Genomic DNA, 21,371 nt, shown 5'->3' with positions numbered 1-21,371 from the left:
CTCAGGTTGATGTGATTCAGTGATCATTACGGTCCAAGTGGAGATATTTCCTTGTTTGGATAAAATGGCAAGGCGATTTTTCTTCATGGAACTGTTGTCGTTAAATGGATTTTCATCAATGATGACGGACTAAATAACACATGCACTCTTACTCTGCAAATATTTTTCTTTCCATTTCTGTGCATGTCCTATTTAACTCTCGTAGGAGGAATTAAACAGGATCGGGCTCACATTGGACAAAATCATAACATCTGTCAGCAAATAAATATTTGTAATTTCTAGGTTTAGTGGCACAGTTTTGTTTATTCTGTTTAATATAATTATGATTAAAATTGAATTATGCAAGCTCTTGTTTCAACTTGGTAAAGCTTCAGTTTGATTTCTAAGAAAACGCATATAAACGTTTATTATGTTTCACTGTAAGGTCATTTGTTTGTTTGTTTGTTCGTTTGTTTTTCATACTAGGGTAGATGCATTGTGCACCCTGTAAAAAAGGAGGATACAAAGAAAAGTTTTAATTTGTTCTCAGACTGATCAACTGACGTCATCAGCTATTATGGAACAGCGGATCAGATCAGATCTCTTGGTAACGCAAACATCAATGGTATCCGGTGGTGAATTAGCAATTGGAGAAATGTTACATTACTCAGCCGTGCTTTCCTGATGAAATTGACATTTCTGTATCGTTAGGCACCATTATCATGCTTATGCTTCGATGTCTTATCGCATGAATTGAACTCTAGAAACATGTTTATGCAATATATCCATCAATAGCAATTCATTTCTCGTCATGTCGATGTACCGCTGTACTAGAATACAGATAATTTACCTGTTTTGAATCACCAGCTTGTTTTGTGCATGACCATAATGAATTTATGCATGTGACTATGTCATTATATCTACAAGGTTTTATTTCCTTTATCAAAGATCACACATGTCATACTATTATGGCAAAGGTGTTAAATCGCACAGAGAAACAGACGGCGTTAACTTATAAATGACACAGTTTGAGAAGTAGAACTGTTTTTGCATCATCGTAGATTCATTTGTAGCGTTAACCTTTTCAAATAACAGTCCATCTCCTAATCCTGTTTATGTTTGTTATTAGCGAATCCTCAGGGTGATGACATACGAAAAGCCGATATGAATAATTTCCGATTTGCTGCAAAGCAAATACAGTTATTTAGTCACTTATGATTCACAACTGCTGTCGGCAATGAAAATAGTTGTCAAACAATATCTGGATTTGTCTTATAGGAAAGGGATGGGTCATCTCTATTTGGGTCTTCTGTCACTGTCCCTGCAGTGGTGGCGCTATATAAGACTGACACCGTACTACTCGACCTCCATTTTGAGGTGGAATGCACACTATAGACATTTTTGGCGTGCAGATTTTGAATTTCAGGTATCGGTCTATTTTGCATCATTTGTGCATTTTGTCACGATATTCTTGGTCATGTATAAAAGAGAATGCTTTAAACAATCCTATTGAGAGAAAATTTAAGCTTATCAATAATCTTTATCGGGGTGCATCTTATCTTGAAGCAGACGGGACTCGTATTAAAGTAGTTGATATAGTTCCTAGATTGTTTTATTTACTGAGCCAACTTGCAAAACGAGCTCTCTTCATTCCGATGTTGATGTGGAGAACGCAGCCCTCATGTGACAAGCAAATCAATATTGAAGGCAATGATTAAACAAGGGGATATGGATTGCTTGCACGTGGATACACATTGAAGCAGGTTTTATGGTAACACATTTCCAACAAGAAAATGACGGAAAATGGAAGCCCATTTCGACTCGTCGTTGGATGTCAGAGAAAACTCAACGCTGGAGAAAGCTGCTGGCGTCATTTATATCGTCTTGGCTGTTTTTATCGTTCCGGTTAATTTCATAGTTATAGGAACCGTGGTTTCAATGAAGTCGTTGCGTGTTCCGACTAACTGGCTCGTCTGTAGTCTGTCTGTGGCAGATCTGCTCATCGGAGCCGTGATCATTCCGTTTGATATAATTTGCATTTTTGATCCACACATTTCGACGTCTAAAGTGTTCTGTATGATCGGCCTGTCTTTATCAAACTCAGTGGGCATCGCATCCATCGTAAACCTTATAGGTAAGTTATACCCCTTCCCATATTGTTATGGGTCTGATGTCAATTATGCGGCTCTGTATTATCACATTATAGATTAGGTAGGTGATATCGCCATTTTATACATCGTCATGACCTTGACAATCGGTATTGAACTGTATATACATCCACTTCCTTGATTTAAATCTGCTTAAATATGTGGTGCAATTGTAAGAAAACAAGTGCGGTATGCACAGTTATCTTAAGATACTGGGTCTTCATGATGGTAGCGATGACAACAGCTCGAAACTTAGCTTCACTGACAATATATCCCACAATTTCAAAGAATATACTGTGTAATGTCAGTTATTGAAGTCAGCATCGTGCTCAACCTGTCTTTCATGTTATCTGTGCCTTCAATCCTAAGATATTTTCAAAAGTCTTTCATGGAAATCCAACATGAGGACAAATGTGTCGGTTTGCAAAATGAAGCTATGTATACAAGATAATGTACAGCTGAGGAGTCACGTAAAAGACATACAAATATTTTGGCGCCAAAGTATTTAATGTTTAATAATTGAGATGCCAACTTCCAAACGGATTAGTGTCAGCATGCTTAAATTATTAACAAGCTACTGAGAACAAAAGCATATTTCCAAATTTTAGGATGACCTGTGACCTACTTTCGTTTGTCTCGCAACTTAAAGGGGCACAATTCTAGTGCTAAGCTGAATGAGGCACGTTGTGAGATTTTCTCTTAAATGACTACTTACCATATTAATCATGGGTATACCTATATCTAGAACACGATTGGAGCTAATTTGGATAATTGGATCTTCATATTTTTGAAATTTCTCAAAGTGTTAGGTTTCCTCAAGCTGAATGTTGCAATATTGCAAATAACTCATAAAAACAAGTGTGTAACGTAAAAAGAAAAGTAGATGAGGTTACATTTCAGATTAAATGGACATTACTTCACCATCCAATTATCCCAAATTGGTTCCAATCGTGTTCTAGGCTAACCGGTAGCGCCAGAAGTTGTTTTTCTTGCACATGGACATGTTTGTTACTTTATATATTCCTAAATTTTGGAATGACCCTTTTGTGCTACTTAACCTACCCTAAGGTGTCGTATCATCCAAAACAGTTGCAGCTTTTGTATTAATATATAAGTGGCACAGGTCTCCCACCTAAATTGTATGACAATGATCATTACGCAACCTCATTAATTTTTATTCAGTTGCCTCATTAGTTATAACATGTATTGTGCAATGCTATCCAACAGCACTCATAGATTTGCTTTAGATGAACAACAAGGACGAGGACATATATGATACCGACTGTTTTCCTTTGATAACCTTTGACCCAGTGTCAGGTATCTCATCAACAGCAATCGGTGAAGCTCGTATTTTTTTCCTTTTGGTTTTTTAGCAAAACATCATAGACCTGTTACTATGCTACAGACACTTTAGTTTTATTGAAATTGGTTCTCTTATGATCTCAATTACTCAAGGCCCGTCAACGCTGCTTGCAACTTTAATCTATATTTCGAATTCCAACTGGAAATGACCAATCAGGCTCAACAACCTTAGCTTATTAACCCGCTCCAAGGTGCTTAAGCTCAACGAAATTCATTGATCTTGGCAAAGAAAACATTCTTGCAACGTCACAACACATTAATTGCCACTTCTCTGTCATTCAAAGCTGATAGACAGCGCTTGATTGGATGCATTTAACACGATTGGAACTAATTTGGGATAATTGGACGTTCATATCTTACAAATTTCTCAAAAGTTATAGGTGCCCTATAGCTGAATGTTGCAATATTACTTACTCAGAAATAAAAGCAGGTGAGGTAACATCTGTAGATTAAACCGACATTACTTCATCATCCAATTATCTCAAATTAATTCCAATCGTGTTAGAATATCCTCAAACTTTTTTACAAAACCGTGACGAAGAAAATGTTTGAAGAAATGTCAGACGCCTATGTGACTCACAGATACTCACATCAAATTCTTGTTCAATAATGCTTAGTGAAACAACGTTCTGTTCTTATGGTTTTCTACTTCTTTTTTCCACCACAAGGTTTGACAGTAGACCGTTGCGTGGCGATTAAATGGCCTCTAAGATACCAATCAATTGTCACTGGAAAGTTCACGGCCATAATCATCGCCACCCAGTGGATCTTTGCCGTTCTTTACGGTTTTGCGCCAGCTATGGGCTGGAACAACATCGATGACGAAACTGAATTGATTCGTTGCGAACCGGTTCTCATCACAACGGTCGAATACAGCATGGTTGTAATATTCGTAGTGATTATTCCGACCTTGACTTTCGTCTCCGTGATTTTCTGCATCACTCTGGCCGCTGCTAACCGACAAATGAAGAGAATAGAAGCAACAACAGTCTCCGCTGACCAGAATGAACCGAACAGTAATCGCAACCAGCGCAAAAACTTTCGAATTACGAAAACTTTATTCGTGTTGGTCATAATCACTTATATATTTTGGCTGCCTTTTGCTATCGTCTGTGAGATACGCAAAATAGCATTTCACTGGGATAACTTGGATGAAGATGGCATCGCTCGCACATATCATCTTCATCTTCACCTAAGCATTTTTGCATACCTGTCCGCCTTGATTAACCCTATTGTGTACTCATATGGAAACAGAGACCTGAAACGCGCCATCAAGAGAAAATTGTGGAAATTATACTGCTGTAAAAGGCAGAACTCTACACAGACAGTCTTAGTTCAAATGGGCGGACTGCCTACGAACACTGCAGAAAGTCCAACTTGTATCGATGTCAGCATAGCCGCGTCTGGTGTCGCCGGTGATATTTCAGAGACCGTTAATAAGGAGGTACAGAGTTGTAGCCCTGAAAACGAATTGTAACCTCAATTATCATGTATGTTACCGAAACATGTTTAACAGATGACACTTACACAGAACGATTGTTTGAATGTACGTATTATGCATATATTTTTGTATCTTATATTTATGGATGGATTGGAGGGAGGAGAGAAGGGAGAGCTTGCATGTGTGGACGGTAAACTCGCTAATTCTGTAAAAGTTGATAATTAACTAGCTTTGCGAAGCAGGTCGTGGCACTTTGTGCAACGTGATATTCGTGCAGGTGGACGTGCCTAGAAACATTTGAGGGCATGACGAGCCGATTCAAAGAAAACGACACAACTAAGTATGTCACGGTGGACGGGTATTGAGGTAATAATTATTTAAAGTCATCTTTTGTTTTTCAAAAATAGAAACAAATTTGTAGGACAATTTCAAAAGTTTTGAACTTTGCTATGGTGGCTTCTTCAAATGAGATTACGTAAAGGTACATACATTGTTGTAACACTGACGTAATATGCTTCCGCATCGCAGCTACAGGATACCTCTTTATGATGTTAACAAAACTGAGTGCATGTGCACTAATTTTAATAACAAACCAACCAGTATTCTTCTTTTCGCTTGTATTTTCTCCTATTCGGAGTAAACGATACCAGTTATCGAAACACACTCGTATAAAAAGAACTTAGAAGTTAAAATCTAAATAACTAAATAACAACATCTCGTCAAAGTCTGTTGATTTGGATGATTGTGAAGTGTTTTCAAGGTTTAGCTCTGGCTCTCTGTGTCAGTCTGTCTGTCTGTCTGTCTGTCTGTCTGTCTGTCTGTCTGTCTGTCTGTCTGTCTGTCTGTCTGTCTGTCTGTCTGTCTGTCTCTCTCTGTCTCTCTCTGTCTCTCTCTCTCTGTCTCTCTCTCTCATCTCTCTCTCTCTCTCTCTCCTCTCTCTCTCTCTCTCTCTCTCTCTCTCTCTCTGTGCAATGAAAATTAATCATGAGACTTGTCTCTTCCAATGCGAAGACTTTAATAACTTGCGAAAAAAATATCAAATATTTGGACAGACATTGAGTGAAATATTGGGGAAAAGTGGAGTCACAATGCCATAGGGTAACAATGTTTAGGCAGTTTACCTTGTTTTATACTTACAGGGAAGCCCTAAGGTGGATTAATGTCTTAAATGTAACCGAAGCCAGTCAGAGTTGGCAGTTCACCGTGTATCAAAACAAGCCCTTTTCACTAATGCTGAGCAGATAGGTTCACCATGTACGACCTGTTTCCCTCGACCACAACGATTTTGGCTTTGGCACAGGTTACAATCACAAAATTTTGTTTCATTTTTTAAAGATTATAATCATTATATATTGAATGCTACAGATAACAAACATTACACTGTGTCAGATCATTGGATAAGCGTCGTCACATTTCTCAATCCATTAAACACGTGACTTATGTAAGGTTTACTATACCAGTTTTTAACAAGTGAAAAAGATACAAAATATTAATTTCTTTTTTACATTCTTCTGAAAGTTTGGTATTTGGATTTCATAAATATTTTAATAACTGTAACAGGTATGCCTGAAAGCCGCAAATTGAAGGCCGAGAGTGTCATATGATAAAGAAATGCGACATATTCTAAAAGGCAGCTAGCAATCATATTTTTGGATCTCATTTATATAAACGATCCATTGCATCATTTAAGCTGGTTATTCCGTAAATAGATCTCGCTCAATAATTAACACGGTTCACTTGATTCTAATCCCGAAGCTGTTTCTATGCAAACACTATTATAGTTGCAAATGATGATGGCATCGTTTTATTCTTTGAGAGTTGACATGACAGCAATGCTTAACAAATAGATTAAACATCTAATGACATGTTCCACTCAGTAAATTCAAGGATCTAAAAGTTGTCGTCTGAGAGTAGGCATCCGTGGAGAGATTTCAATATTCCATATCTCGAGTTCAAGGTCTAACAGGTACTTCATAGGTAATTAACGCGTGGCTCATGAATTTTGAGAATGTGGGTAATTTCAAACTGATATCGCCTCACGTGACCAAAAGCGCGAGACCTGATAAGCAAATGACGCCAGACAGCCACGCAGTTATAACGACTTTTTGTAGTACTGACACTTTCTTTAAAAGTTATTATAAAGTTTGTTTCATACAAGTCTCATATTTGAAGCTACTTGTATGGCAAAAATACACTGCATTTGTTAAAACAATCCCTTTATTGTTTGAATGTTAACAACATGAAATTTTCCGTAGCACCGGCGATATTAGTGCGAGATAATCGTGTCAAACAACCATGGAGATAAATTTGAGGAAAGTAACCGGTAAAGAGTGGTTCTACTTCTTCATCAACGACATGAAAAGGGGGTGAATTTAACATGAGGATGTAAATGGTGTTGTGGGATGATCTGCTCAGTCATAGCAATATCTATTTCGCGCTTTGCTTAAACACGTAAAGTGTTATCATTGGATAATATTACCCATAAGAATATGAGAGTCTTAGCAGTTTAAGTACACAGACTTAAACTTTCACTCAAATTTTCTTCAGGCAAACTTTCAACCATTCTCTTTCAATGCAAGGAATAACAATCGGGGTCACCGTCCAACTTTTGGTTTTAGAGAAACGAATTACCCAATATTTACCGATATTTGAAATTCAAAATGGCCGCCCCACCCCAGTCTTAACTCTATGGCTACGATATAAAAATCACGAGTTAAAACTAAGCCGGTGAAAACTTGACTTACTGTAAAGCCTAAAAATAATCCCCCACAAGTGGTTTGTCGAACCCGAATTGAAAAAGTTTGAGAGTATATAAGTCAGTCCCCGAGGCACCTTCTACCTTAAGTCAACACTATCGTTACTGTTTCTCATTGTTTAAAAAACTCAAAAAATCGCCGTGGGAAGTTTAAGATTAGAGTAGTGTAAATTTAATTACCTCACATTTATGGATATAGAAGCCACTGTTTAGCAATAACGCTATGAGCAAGCTTGGAACATCAGCAAAGCAATACCATGAAAACTAGATTTTAAAGTGACTATTGCTTTCAAGTTTTAAATCACTGAAAATTGAACACGATTGGAACTAATTTGGGATAATTGGATTTTCATATTTTTCAAATTTCTCAAAAGTGTTACGTGCCATATAGCTGAATGTCGCAATATTACAAATTACTCATAAAAACAAGAGTGTAACTAATTACTTAAAAAAGAACTTCAGATGACCTTACATTTACAGATTATATCGACATTACTTCACCATCCAATTATCCTAAATTAGTTCCAATCATGTTAATTGTAACATTATAAGAGTCTGAGTACATATTCTTGCGTTTCTATTTTCTGTTCATTTTCTATTTTGACTTCAATGACCAAATTGATTGTCATGTGGATCATCACACGTTAGATGCACTGATCCGAGAATCTGCAGTGTCTAGATCAGCCATATTTATAGCCACGTGAACACAGTAGAAAGAGTTATTGATCAAGAGTACTGGTCAGAGCGCGAGAAATGTTGTCTAAGCTTCGTTCTCCACTAAAGGAGATCTCATATCATCGTTGACACAGTACTCAGCTGGAGCGGCAGAGGCAGCTTCGTTGCCGTCAGAATTTACGCCTGCGCCCTCTACGTTGGTGATGTCATTTCCTTGGTACTGTTGGTGTTGCTGGACCTGGGACTGTGGAGTAAGCAGCACCTGCGATTGCTGCTGCAGTGGTCCGGGTCTCTGTAATTTGTTTGGTTCAGTATGCTGTTGTCGGTTGATTTGTGGCTGCGACAGTGGTTGGTGTACATGTTGTGGTTGTCCAAACGAAGGACATAATGGCTGTTGTTGATGGTGAAACATCTGCTGGGGCCGATGCAAACAGGTACAGCCTGTCCTTTGTTGGTATCCTGGGACCTCCTGGTAATAAGGAATGGCGCAATGTGCATTGGTACAGACCGTACCTCGTGTTGATCCGTTATGACCTGTTAGCAAAGTGCATTAAATTTGTTAAAACTCTTTGAGCAAACAAATCACAACACAAAAAATAAAAATAAAATCTTGTCAACAGTCATGATCATTTTTGTAGAGAAATTTATCGTCTTTTTGTACATCGTTGTGTGCGCTTTCAAGATAAATCTAGATGTTCCATTTGTATAATCATCAAGTTCTATATCCAAATAACGTGAGTTACTTTCTAATCTTTACTATGTAGCCTCACCTGTTCTTTGCTGTTCATGCTGGATGCTAGACGACACGACCCATGGATTATTAATTAGCCCCATTCTTTCCATGGGATCTTCCTGTTGAATATTCCGTCTCTCATTGGGAACACCATAGGGGAACGTACCATTCATCAACTATAAAGGAATAATATTATTTAAAATTAGCATAACAACTACAGACAGTCCAGGATCGATTAGTTAGACTTGGTTTAGGCTTAGTAATCAACAGATTACAATACGGTGTTTTCAATCGGGTGAAAACTCAAAACATACGGCATCAAGTCACCTGGCGGAGAAGCAACAGACAGAACGGCTCGGCCAAATCCCCACTTTAGAGTAGTTCAATAACCGGGCTAAGTTGATACAATTTCTGAATGGGACCCGTCCATATATTGTAGAGTTCATGAAGCACTCACGCTCGTACACTCACAATCACACATCGCACACACAAAAATATAATCACAGTGGTGGAGAGGCTGTGCAATAGTTTTAACATGACCAGGAATATTTTCAAAACATCAGAGAAAATCAGTTGAATATATGTACATAAAAGATCATAAATCAATACTTGCAAGAAGTATGTAGGCTAAATAACGTTCGAATTTCAAAATGAAAGCATGGATTTAAGGAAGGTCGCTAAAGGTTTGCACAGAAAAGGTATAACGTAAAAGTAACTAAAACCGTTGAATAAAATATACACTGGATCCGGAAGACGTTTGGTATTATTACCAAACTTGTGCACGTATGATAAACACAAAGACAAACGGGGCTTCCATTGGCTCATGTAAGAAAGAAAAACAGTGCATTCATAGAAATACTAGCATTGTGCAAGTAGTGAGTATTGATGCCATAAAAGGGGGTCTGAGGACTGTCGCATTAAAATTGAAAGTTTCTTTCGTTAGCCGTATGTCACAATAGACTGAACAAGTTAATATAACTTTCAGAGGGCGAGCGAAGGATTAATGCCATGCAAATAGCCAACGTCAAAAAGATCTGTGCAAGGACCAGGAATTTAGGGATGCCATTTAACAACAGATTTAATGTTTTGATATATTGAAACAGGCACCAAGAGACCAGTAGGTCATTCTGAATAAAATGAAATGCAGGACCAAACAGCTTAATCTCAGTCTGTACAAAGTGGATGTATAGTGATGTCACAAGAGATTCTATATTTTCGTTAATATTGAAAAATAACTTACGCTAAGAAGTTGGTTATGAAAGACAGCTCTACAACAGAAAGCTGATGAGATTACAGCAATGACGTTTTCTGCGACGGCTACAATCATCAAGAAAGAGTCTAATACAACGTGACCGATCTATGTAGTTTAAGAGAGTATTAAAGTCATTAGTAATAGTTCATTTGCCATGTGAGGTAGTAACCGAATATGATCATGGGAAAAAAAACTACTCAATATTAGATATCATACAAGAGTGAACGTTTGATAAGATATCCATAAAGAACGGACTAAGAACTTTTATATTTTAATTCTTAAATCTTTGGAAAGAAAGCAACATATTTTAAGTTAGTGTAACTACAGGTGCAGGTGAATTTTTAAGTATAGGAAACGTCATGACAAATAAACTCCCACTTTACTCATGTTTACAAATGTTTTGATATGAATACACTCGACAGTGCGTTGCTGAAATATGATAGTGTAAATTCACTAACTGTATGTACAACAAATTATAACTTGTATTGTTTCCCATCGACAGACGCGCGCATCTTATGGCTGCCAAAATTATTTGCCATTAGTTTACAAGAATTGGTAGTCGTTGAAAACTTTCAAAAAGTCCCCACGTGTTACAACAAAAGATGTACAGAAAGTAGCATTACAAAGTTGCCCCTGTGTTCGGTGTGTCGTGTATCGAACGCTATGTTGATTCCACTTTACTGTCACGGTGGCATATCAAATCGGGCCACATGATTTTGAATCGCAAAGCGTTAAAGGCATGCCCACTCGCTAGAGCTATTTGAATTAAGATACTTCTGGTAAGACATAATTTTACTTGTCTTTATTTGATTTCTAGTCTGGTTTTAATTCTTACCATCTCCATTACTTTACTTGTGATGAAGTAAAGCCTTTTTCTCTCTTTCATTTTTCCTTTCGATGTTAATGAATTATACACAGTGGAAAGGCATCAATTATGATAATTTATCAGACGTCATTTCTAGCTCCAGTTACAGGTAAAGTCAAGAACTAGAGAAAATTAAAATGCCTCGCGATAACTTCCGCTGTTGTCTCATATAGAGGCCACTTTTCAAGACTTGTTAATGTGCAGCAGGGTTATCACTACCCCTCATATATGTAGGTGTGTCATTTCACCTCGGTTTGTGTAAAAACTTACATCAGGGAAGTACCAGTAATGATCCTCGTATATCATAAATACGCCATGAGCAAAAGTACAGGCGCAAACAGAGATGCTGACACTGCCGAAAGAATCATTGACGCTATAATCTGCAATGATGAATAAACGGATGTCAGTCGTTGAAAATTATTTCTTCTTGGCTAAATCATTATTAATACATGGCATAAGTAGCTGACAAAGTATTGTTTTAAATTGCCATTGCAAATTGAGGAGGGGTTTTCGTATATACATGTATTGATTTTGATCCAGAGTGAATTTCGTTTAATTCACGCATTCTAAAAGTTAGAGTTAGCGGACTCGACTGACCGCAAAGATTGATTAAAACCGAATTTATGAAAGAATGTATTGATTATCATCTTTCGATTATCCGTCACCTGGCCGATAACAGGTGCAACGTTTTCATTTAACATCATAAAACTAGACACTAAACACCAGATTTTAAGGGGGCTGACCCGGAAACAAAAATGTGCTGTAAATTTGAAAATTAAGTACTGTAATGATGGATTTCATAAAACGTAATCAACTAGCCGTAATGGTAAGTAAACCTATTTGTTTGGTTGTTTTATTAATGTTTTCAGGGAAGCATTTCTATTATAAGGATAACTCACCAATCCATTAGCCTTTATCAATGCAGCCAAAAGTCCAAATACACCGCTGACCAAGAACTGGAAATATTAAAGGATTTATTAGCCACTATTAATAAGAACATTACCAAACTCATTCCTACTCCTTACGTTCCCCTTAAAATTAGAGGAGTACAAAATTAAGCTCGAAAATTTATTTATTTTATTTGTATTTAATTTCCCCGAAAATTTTTCCAGCGCATTGCAGATCTCCATCTTTGCTCCATTGTCATATATGCGAGTTGCAAAACAATTTAAAGGTACGTGAATCAGAGTATTCAATACACGCCCTATGATAATATTCAATACAGGAAAGGAAAGTACAGCTGCTGCATTTGCATCGCCTATAATGACTCAATTACCGTCATATAATACGCATGTGCATATCAGAAACAAGTATTAAACATAATTATATTTATATTATCTTCCTTAATGATAAGTAAACCTGTTTGTTTGGTTCTTTAATTGAAGTTTTCAGAAAAGCATTTCTATTTTTAACATAACTTATATTGTTTTCCGAAACTTTTGAATAGTTCTTTCATAATTAGGAATAGAAATAGAATCACCATGCAAAGTTTTCTTATTTCATAGAAGCACGGTTCCGATATTGACAGACATTCGCCAGTGGAAGTACATCTATTCTCTCTTTGCTCCAAGGGAGAGTATTTTTGTTTGCTAACGACAAGACGGAAATTTAATATTCTCAGCAAGTTTAAAATTGAGTCAAATTATCTATAGGAAAGCCAAGCATTACAAGATTGTGTGGCGCCAAGAATCGCCGTGTAGCAGTATTTTTTCTTTACATGACATAAAACAACCAGATATGAACTGAATATGCTCACGTGTTTTACAACAGCGCAGGTTCATTAATAGTAGTGCGCTTCACAGAACAATAAGATATATATGTTATCACTGTATGAAGCAGGTTTTTTTCAACATTGCACAGTACTCTCAGATTTTAATCACTAATTACAAAACTTTATCTAATATGCAAATGAGCTGTTAATTAACTTGACACTGCTCAATGCTTCATGGGACAATTAGATATCCATCAGATCAACATTTGTAGCACGTTTCATTTAATTTAATGCTGTAATTTTAGAGTAATGTCACTAATTACAAAGTTCATTAAATATGCGAATAATCCCTAAATTAACTTGAATGACACTATTCAATGATTCATAGCACAATCTAATATTTATCAAATCAATATCTGTAGCACATTTCACAAAATTTGGTGCCGTAATTTCAGAGTTATATACCTAATTACAAAGTTTATTAAATATGCAAATGAACCCTTAATTAACTTTACATTACTAAATGCTTTACAACACAGTTAGATATCTGTCAGATTAGTATATGCAGCAATTTTCATCACATTTGATGCAGTTATTTCGGAGTTATATGACTAATTATAAAACTTCATGAAATATGCAAATGAGCTAATTATTACCTTTACACTGTTCAATGCTTCTCATTACAATCGGATATTTATCAGATCAACATCTGTAGCAAGTTTCATCAAATTTAACGCTGTAATTTTGGAGTAATATCACTAATTACAAAGTTTATTAAATATGCAAATAAACCCTTAATTAACTGCACACAAGTAAATGCTCTACACCACAATTAGATATCTGTCGGATCAGTATCTGCAGCAGATTTCATCACATTTGGTGCAGTTATTTTGGAGTTATATCACTAATTACAAAACTTCATAAAATATGCAAATGACCTATTTGTTAACTTGACACTGCCAAATGCTTCTCAGTAAAATTAGATATTTATCAAAATATCTGTACCAAATTTCAAAGACTTGGGTGCCGTGATTTGAGAGTTATTTACCTAATTACAAATTTCATTAAATATGCAAATGAACCCTTAATTAATTTCACACTACTTAATGCTTTACACTACAGTTAGATAACAGTCGGATCAGTATCTGTAGCAGATTTCATCACATTTGGTGAAGTTATATCGGCGTTATATGACTAATTACAAAACTTCATAAAATATGCAAATGACCTATTTATTAACTTGACACTGCCCAATGCTTCAAAGTATAATTAGATATATATCAGATCAATATTTGTTGCAAGTATCATCAAGTTTGGTACAGGAATTTCAGAGTTATCTCACTAATAACAAAAGTTCATTAAATATGCAAATGAGAAGGTAATTGACATGACACTCACAGTACCATCATAATGTTCTGAGATTGTCATGTGTGAAAAGTTTCATGAAATTTTGTGCAGTATTTCTTGATATATGTCTACTCTGTCATTACCGTCTCCATAGGGAAACCATTGTACGGAAAAAAACGATATTGCATAACTTCATTAATATGCAAGCCACACTAACCAAAATCTAATCAGTTCTTGCAAGTAGCATATGGTACCTGTGTACCAAATCTTACTTGAATCCGTTCAGGCGTTTTTGAGTTATCGTGTAAACAGACAGACAGACACACACACACACACACACACTAACACACACACACACACACACGGACAGACAGACAGACATCGCTATGACAATAGCCCACGTGTTTACACACGTGAGCTAAAAATGCATCACTTACGAATGCGCCACACCATATTCCACAAGCGATTGTTGAATCAAAACATCCAATAATATTGCTGTTATTCCCAAAGCCACGGCAATACCACCTAGAAGAAGTTGACACAAACTAAGCCCAGTGATGGTTCGATTGGCAAAGCCTGGTCTTGTACCATTCCTTGTTGTCCGTTGCAATTGCTGACTTAGAGATGTGTATGATTGCAGCCCTTGTACCTGCGGCTGGCTTGGTTCATCTCGCTGTGGTTGCATTATAACGAATACTCTGACATAAAGGTGTTAAAAACCGAAACAGATTATCATATGCTGTTCAGAACGCAGTGGTCAATCTTATTTTTGCACGCAATTAAATTGATAATATAGCCCTGTGTAAGAACATAGGTTTTAAGGTTATCATCTTGATTGTATGACCATAAACAAATTACAGCGAAAGAATCACCGTGTTTTTCCTTGTCGGTGTTCACTTCAAATGAGAGTACAGATAGCATATATCTATACCCCTGAACTGACAGACTGTGCACAATAAGAGCTAATTACAAAAAGTGGTATTCTTTTGTAAGAGCAAGACCTAACATGTTGAAATATGGAAAATTAGGTCAAATCTCAAAGAATGATTAACAATGATAGTGGCATAAACGAATGGATGTGAACTTATGTAAACATGAACGTCTATTGGACAAAGGGGTTATGAGATACACGCATTCCAAGATTTCAAATTCGGAGTGTCAGAATTGGATAGTGTCATGTTTTATCAATCGCATACGGGAAGTTACATTTTAGATGAGGTCATGGGGTCAAATGCAAGCGACGATTTGCTACGTGCATAAAGTACGCCCAGTATGTCAGAATGCGATACAAGGGGACATCAGTGCTCACAGAAGAGCCATATCGCCGAAGCCATTCACATGTACATAAGTAACGGTGATTAGAACACTCAACGGGAGAAGCCATTCTTTATACAACAAAAAAAAAACTGAATAACAAGGAAATGTCAAAATATGTTTATCCCATAGATTTAGTAATTAATTTACAAAGTATTGCGTTAATTTCCATTTCACTGTCGGTAACAACACTGAATATGGATTTAAATAGGATTGAACATACAATTATCAATAATTATACATTGATTGTGGAGAACGTTGATGTACATAGCATTATGATATCTCACTTTCGACAATGCGATGCTGTAAATATAATCTAATTACCGTATCCATCGCTAAATATTTTCATGAAACTGTATAGGGAATAAATTGGCCACAACTTCTCACCGCCATAAGTTAGCCTTACCCAATTCTATCAATGCCCAGTGTGACCTGCTTACAGGGAACTGGGTTGAAATGTTAAAGTTTATGAAAAGTTTGATGACCACAGGTATGCCTAAAGACACGTTAAAAGGATCACAATGGACGATGATCGAATGACCCATCCTTGAACCTTATTCACCACCTACTTTGCACTACGAGGCCAATTTATGTATACAGGCAGGGTACAAAAGTTAACATTAGAATTACGTGCTTACACAAGTTCATTAGTTGAGATCTATCAAAGATAGCCTCTAGCTTGTTCTCATTTAAATGAAAGAAAACTTCGGCCTTTGGAGCAAAGGTGACACCAGTATTATTGACCAGATATCAGTAAAGTTGTGGTAGGCAAACCTTTACCCTACTGGCGTAGCGCCAACATACACATTGAAACACCCTTGGACCAATAACGTACAGTGACATGTTCGGCAAAGTGACTTCATCAGATAAAACAAGATAGTATGCCAGTCAGTGATCGAACAGAATTACCGTTATTTGTGGTGTTGCCGAAAAAGCAACTCTATCGTTCAAATAGACAAAGCAACAGACGGATAGCCAAGCGTAAATTCGTTCGTTCTTCATGACAGCAGTGGACTATATCAGCAGAAGTGTCTTTTCTCATGTCGGCAATAAATTTACGTCGTTTTTTTGACGTACATTTTCAGATATTAGAACAGAATTTGTGATTCGTTGTCTTTTGGCTAGAGTTTATGAACTACATTTTCAAAAATTGATAATAAAAGCTCTGCTGTTGTAATATTTTCTATTGTATTATATTGTACTATAGTGTATGACATGATAAAGGATGTGTTATACAAGGATATGATCTGATCTGATCTGATCTGATCTGATGTGATATGATATGATATGATATGATATGATATGATATGATATGATATGATATGATATGATATGATATGATATGATATGATATGATATGATATGATAATTTTCCCATCCTAATACAAGGGATCCTGTATCTCCCCACCTTACGATATGCCATATTTTATTATGGTCCTGTTTGTTTGTTTGCTTGTTTTCAGATTTCTTGTTCTTCATAAACTTACTTGCACTTATTTCTTATTACCTAGAATTATTTAAGTCATTGAAAAATAGCTGAATAAAGAATTTTTATATGTGAATTCTCAGAAAGAAAGATCATTATTTGTCAGAATCTGTTCCAATGTAATATTGCCACGTAGACCTTTGCTCTTTCAGATTAGATAGACCATAAATATTAAGCATTATTTTTTTTCCGCTACATATTTTAAATCTGTCATAATGTTAAGGCAATACTGTAATGATATCCATTTTATGTGATCGGGTTTTTTGGGACCTTTCTCTTCATAACAGGTCTTGTTAACTATATTTAACATTGGCTGTTCATACCAAACAAATTAATGAGCGCCGTTCCAACCTCAACAGTGTATCTATGCCTCACGATTACATGACAATGAAATGTGTGTGAATTCATACACACGTTTAGATAAAGTGGAATGTACCTTTTACATATTATGATTGCCTAGTATCCTTGGATAACGCTATCGCAGCATCGATATGACCTACCTGGCTGATATGATCACGCAATGTCAAGTCTTGGAGTTCCTTCTGTCCCTCTTAGGTCAGCGCTGAAATGGATGACGTCAGAAATATCTCTATCTCAACGAAAAAATGTTAGGAATTGCGAACCCTTATGAACATGTCAATTTCCGTTTCCTACGTTGGAACGTAACTAGTAAATCAGTAAGTGAATAAAAACTTTGCTGTGATTGACCAAATCCACCATCCTTGCTATTAACTCGAACTTGAAATCGTTTGTTTGATATTCTTCCTATGAGAAGTTCAGGACACAAACTTGTCTTTCGGATGGTACTGCTTAAATGCCCGTATGATGCCTAACTCTAAACGTCCATTAATGAGTGACACGACCCTAGAATTAAAAACTTTGTCACAAAGTTAGGAAAATATCTCGCATAGCAAGTTGTGAACAAAGCTTGGTCACCGACCGCTTTTGAATATTACTGAACCACACTTAAAGCTTGCAAGTAAACAAATTAACAAGCAAAATAAACACAGCCCTCGCACTACGCTCCGATATTGCTGACATGAACATTTGGAGGGTTTCAAAGTAGCATCTCGCACAAATAGTACGTTCGATCTTATAATATAGTCCTTTCGTTGATCTTGTTATTTAAGAAGGCCAAGAAAACAGTAAGGGTAGCTCAGAATGAATATGTTCCACCTCAACATTCAGCAATGGTGAGCTCGTTACGTCGCGTGCAAGACATTTGTTGGCATGGGGTGACTATTAGTTAGAACGACCTCAATGATCTTAACATTCAGCTCCAAGTAATAACCCGGCTCGATCGAAAACAGGGGAGTTTGTGAAGCAACCGAGTCATGCAGTCTATGAAAGAAATACTTTTATTACATAAAAGCACCAAATCTCTTTATGAGCGATGGAATATAAGTAAACCATTCAATTACGACTACGTTCACATACATGTGAATGCGTGAAAGTGTACAAATTAGTACGTGACTGCTGTATTTTTATAAAAAGAGGAGGAACACGTGGAAATTTATCTCACAAATTATACTGCTGTGAAAGGCAGAACTCTACACAGCTAGTCTTAGTTCATATGGACGGACTGCCCATGAACACTGCGGAAAGTCCAACTTGTATCGAAGTCAGCATAGCAGTGTCTCGTATCTCCTCTGGCATTTCAGAGACCGTTGATAAGAAGGTTCAGAGTTGTAGCCCTGAAACGAAGTGTAACCCCATTTACCACGTTTGTTACCGAAACATGTTGACAGATGATACCTACACACAATGATATTTTGAATGTACATATATATATTTACATATATTTATGCATGCCAAGATTCCCGGCACAAACGCTGTAGGTTCGAAACCATTTCCATATGAAAAGATACCTTACTTGAGGTGTGAACTGACTGTCAATCGGTGATTGCTCTACAAATATCACGGTGATGTCATATTCATAAACATTGCGATCTTTTGTTCTACTTGATCGGTAGTTTATTTACTCTCTGGGGAGTCGTAAGCCGTTAATTCGGTAATGCGGAATTTTTCCGCTCTCAGGGGATTAGTTTATCTACATGGTTTGTGCCGGCAATTCCCTCATGTGAATGGGGGAGGGAGAAAGAATACACTCAATATGTTGAAACAATCCCTTCATTGGTTAATGTTAATAACATTGAAATTTTCCATGACATCGACGATATTAGTGTGAGATGATCGAGTAAAAAACTGAGAAGATAAATTTGAGGAAAGTAACTGGTGAAGAGTGGTCTCATATCTTCAACAACGACATGAAAGGAGTCGTGAATTCAATGTGAAGATAAATGTGCTGTTGGGGAATAATCTGCTCAGTTCTAGCCACATTGAACCAATTGTGTTTTTGATCTGATGATATTGCCCATAAGAATATTAAAGTCTTAGCAGTTTAAGACAGACTTAAACTTTTACTCAATTTTCTTCAAGCAAACTTTCAACCATTCTCTTTCAATGGAAGGAATAACAATCGGGGTCATCGTCCAACTTTTGGTTTTACAGAAGCAAATTACCCAACGTTTACCGATATTTGAAATTCGAAATGGCCGCCACCCCAGTGTCAAGGTAATAATTAAAAGCACGAGTTAAACAAAACTAAGCCAGTGAAAACATGACTTACTATCAAAGCCAAAAATAATCCCCCCCCCCCAAAAGTGATAGAGTTGCTAATTTGTGATACCCGTCTTCTACGGTGCCTTACAACACTATCATTACTATTTCTCATTGTTTAAAAAACTCAAAAATCGCTATGCGAAGTTAATATTAGAAGAAGTGTAAATTACCTCACATTATATTACCATGGCCTGTCCATCGCGTTTTAATTGGTCGAGCTGAACCACGTGACTGCCCCCAAAATACACAATAATGGTTTGTTTTCATGCCCGTGAATATGAATAATATCGTAAACATAGTAACTTTACAGCTAAAAGAAAATTGTGATTTGTATAAAGATCATAATCAGCCACAAAATAAAATGGAGCATTTGTGGGCCAAGTTTAGACGCTTTTTTCAAAACATCTTCGGATTTGCAAAATTTTTGCAGCGCGCGCACTACTCACTGACAGGTTATGGGGCCCCGTTGTCGTTCGCACCGGAAATTTTAGTACTTGTTGATGTTTTTTTGTGGGGGGGGGGTTTGATAATATGATGGAAATAACAGACTCCGCGCTGACAATAAACGTTTATTAATGGGCGCGGGCGAGAGGAAAGCCAAATTAACGGGCTCGGCAAGCCTCGCCCATTAATTTTTGGCTTTCCTCTCGCCCGTGCCCATAAATAAACGTGAATGGTCAGCGCGTCGTCCGGTATTTCTATATTTATGGATGTAAAGCCACTGTTTAGCAATAATACTATGATCAAGCTTGGAACTTCTACATAGTTATACCATGAAAACTAAATTTTAAAGTGACTATTGCTTTAAAGTGTTAAGTCACTTGTGGCACTCCCACAAAACACATTTTTTAATGCCAATGGTCGATATTGACGTGGCGACTGCGCGCGGATATCGATAAAAACATGTCATTTCCTGACCGTATTTTACACATCCCGAAGTTTAACGATCGTTCTGATTATGACCCGAAATCGCCCGACGGTTTGTTGTTGTGTGCTGATTGACGATATTCTAGGGAGTCCATAATAAGTTTGAACGACACAATTAATAAACCTTCCACTGCAAAGACTTTATATACAGCATTATGCCTTTACTTTGGGTTAGTTTTGTTTAAAACTTCTCCTTAGCTTTTGTCGTTTTCCTTATTCTCAATCAGTTGTATTATATTTTTAACCAATACCACATAGATATCAGTTTTTACCTTTAAAATATTAGCCGCCTCTGATGACTACATTTTGTCGTTTGCCACACGGTTACGCGTGGTTCAACACATAGCGGCCGCCTCATGGTGTGCATCTATGCATACCACGCGGCGGCCGCTATGTATCAACCGCACGTAACTGTGCTAGTCACCTGTGCGAATTCTGGTGGAATCAGCAAACTTTGTTTTTTCGTTTTTTCTCCGAGTCAGTAAGACTCGGCTTTCTTCCGCCGGGCATGACCGATCACCGACGCGAGTGGTACTTACAGCTGCCAGCGTAGACTCGTACTCCATAGCTTAGTTGACTGTGGCCCCAGTGCCGAACGTTCGATGTTCGGAAGCTGAATTTAGGTGGACCACCGGAATTCAAACTTTTACTTGTTTTAGGGCATGTATTTATTGATACCTCGTGATTCGCGCGCAGTCGCCACGTCAAATATCGACCGTTGGCATTAAAAAGTGTTTTAAAAATGTTACCAAGTG

The 21,371-nt window shown here is 37.0% G+C and overlaps 1 long non-coding RNA gene across 1 annotated transcript; it reads right to left on the bottom strand.

The window, feature by feature from the left end:
- Window positions 1–9,133: 9,133 nt before the first annotated feature.
- LOC139120481 (uncharacterized) lies at window positions 9,134–12,242 on the bottom strand. The gene is made up of 4 exons (XR_011549107.1): window positions 12,109–12,242; window positions 11,480–11,589; window positions 10,333–10,449; window positions 9,134–9,268 (listed from the first exon to the last, which is right to left on the bottom strand). It is a non-coding gene; the product is annotated as an uncharacterized lncRNA (long non-coding RNA).
- Window positions 12,243–21,371: the final 9,129 nt, after the last annotated feature.

This window comes from Ptychodera flava, chromosome 2 (assembly GCF_041260155.1).
Source record: "Ptychodera flava strain L36383 chromosome 2, AS_Pfla_20210202, whole genome shotgun sequence".
Classification (NCBI taxonomy): Eukaryota; Metazoa; Hemichordata; class Enteropneusta; family Ptychoderidae; genus Ptychodera; species Ptychodera flava.
Note: the sequence above shows the minus strand (reverse complement) of the source record. Positions and strands in the feature narration are given on the sequence as shown.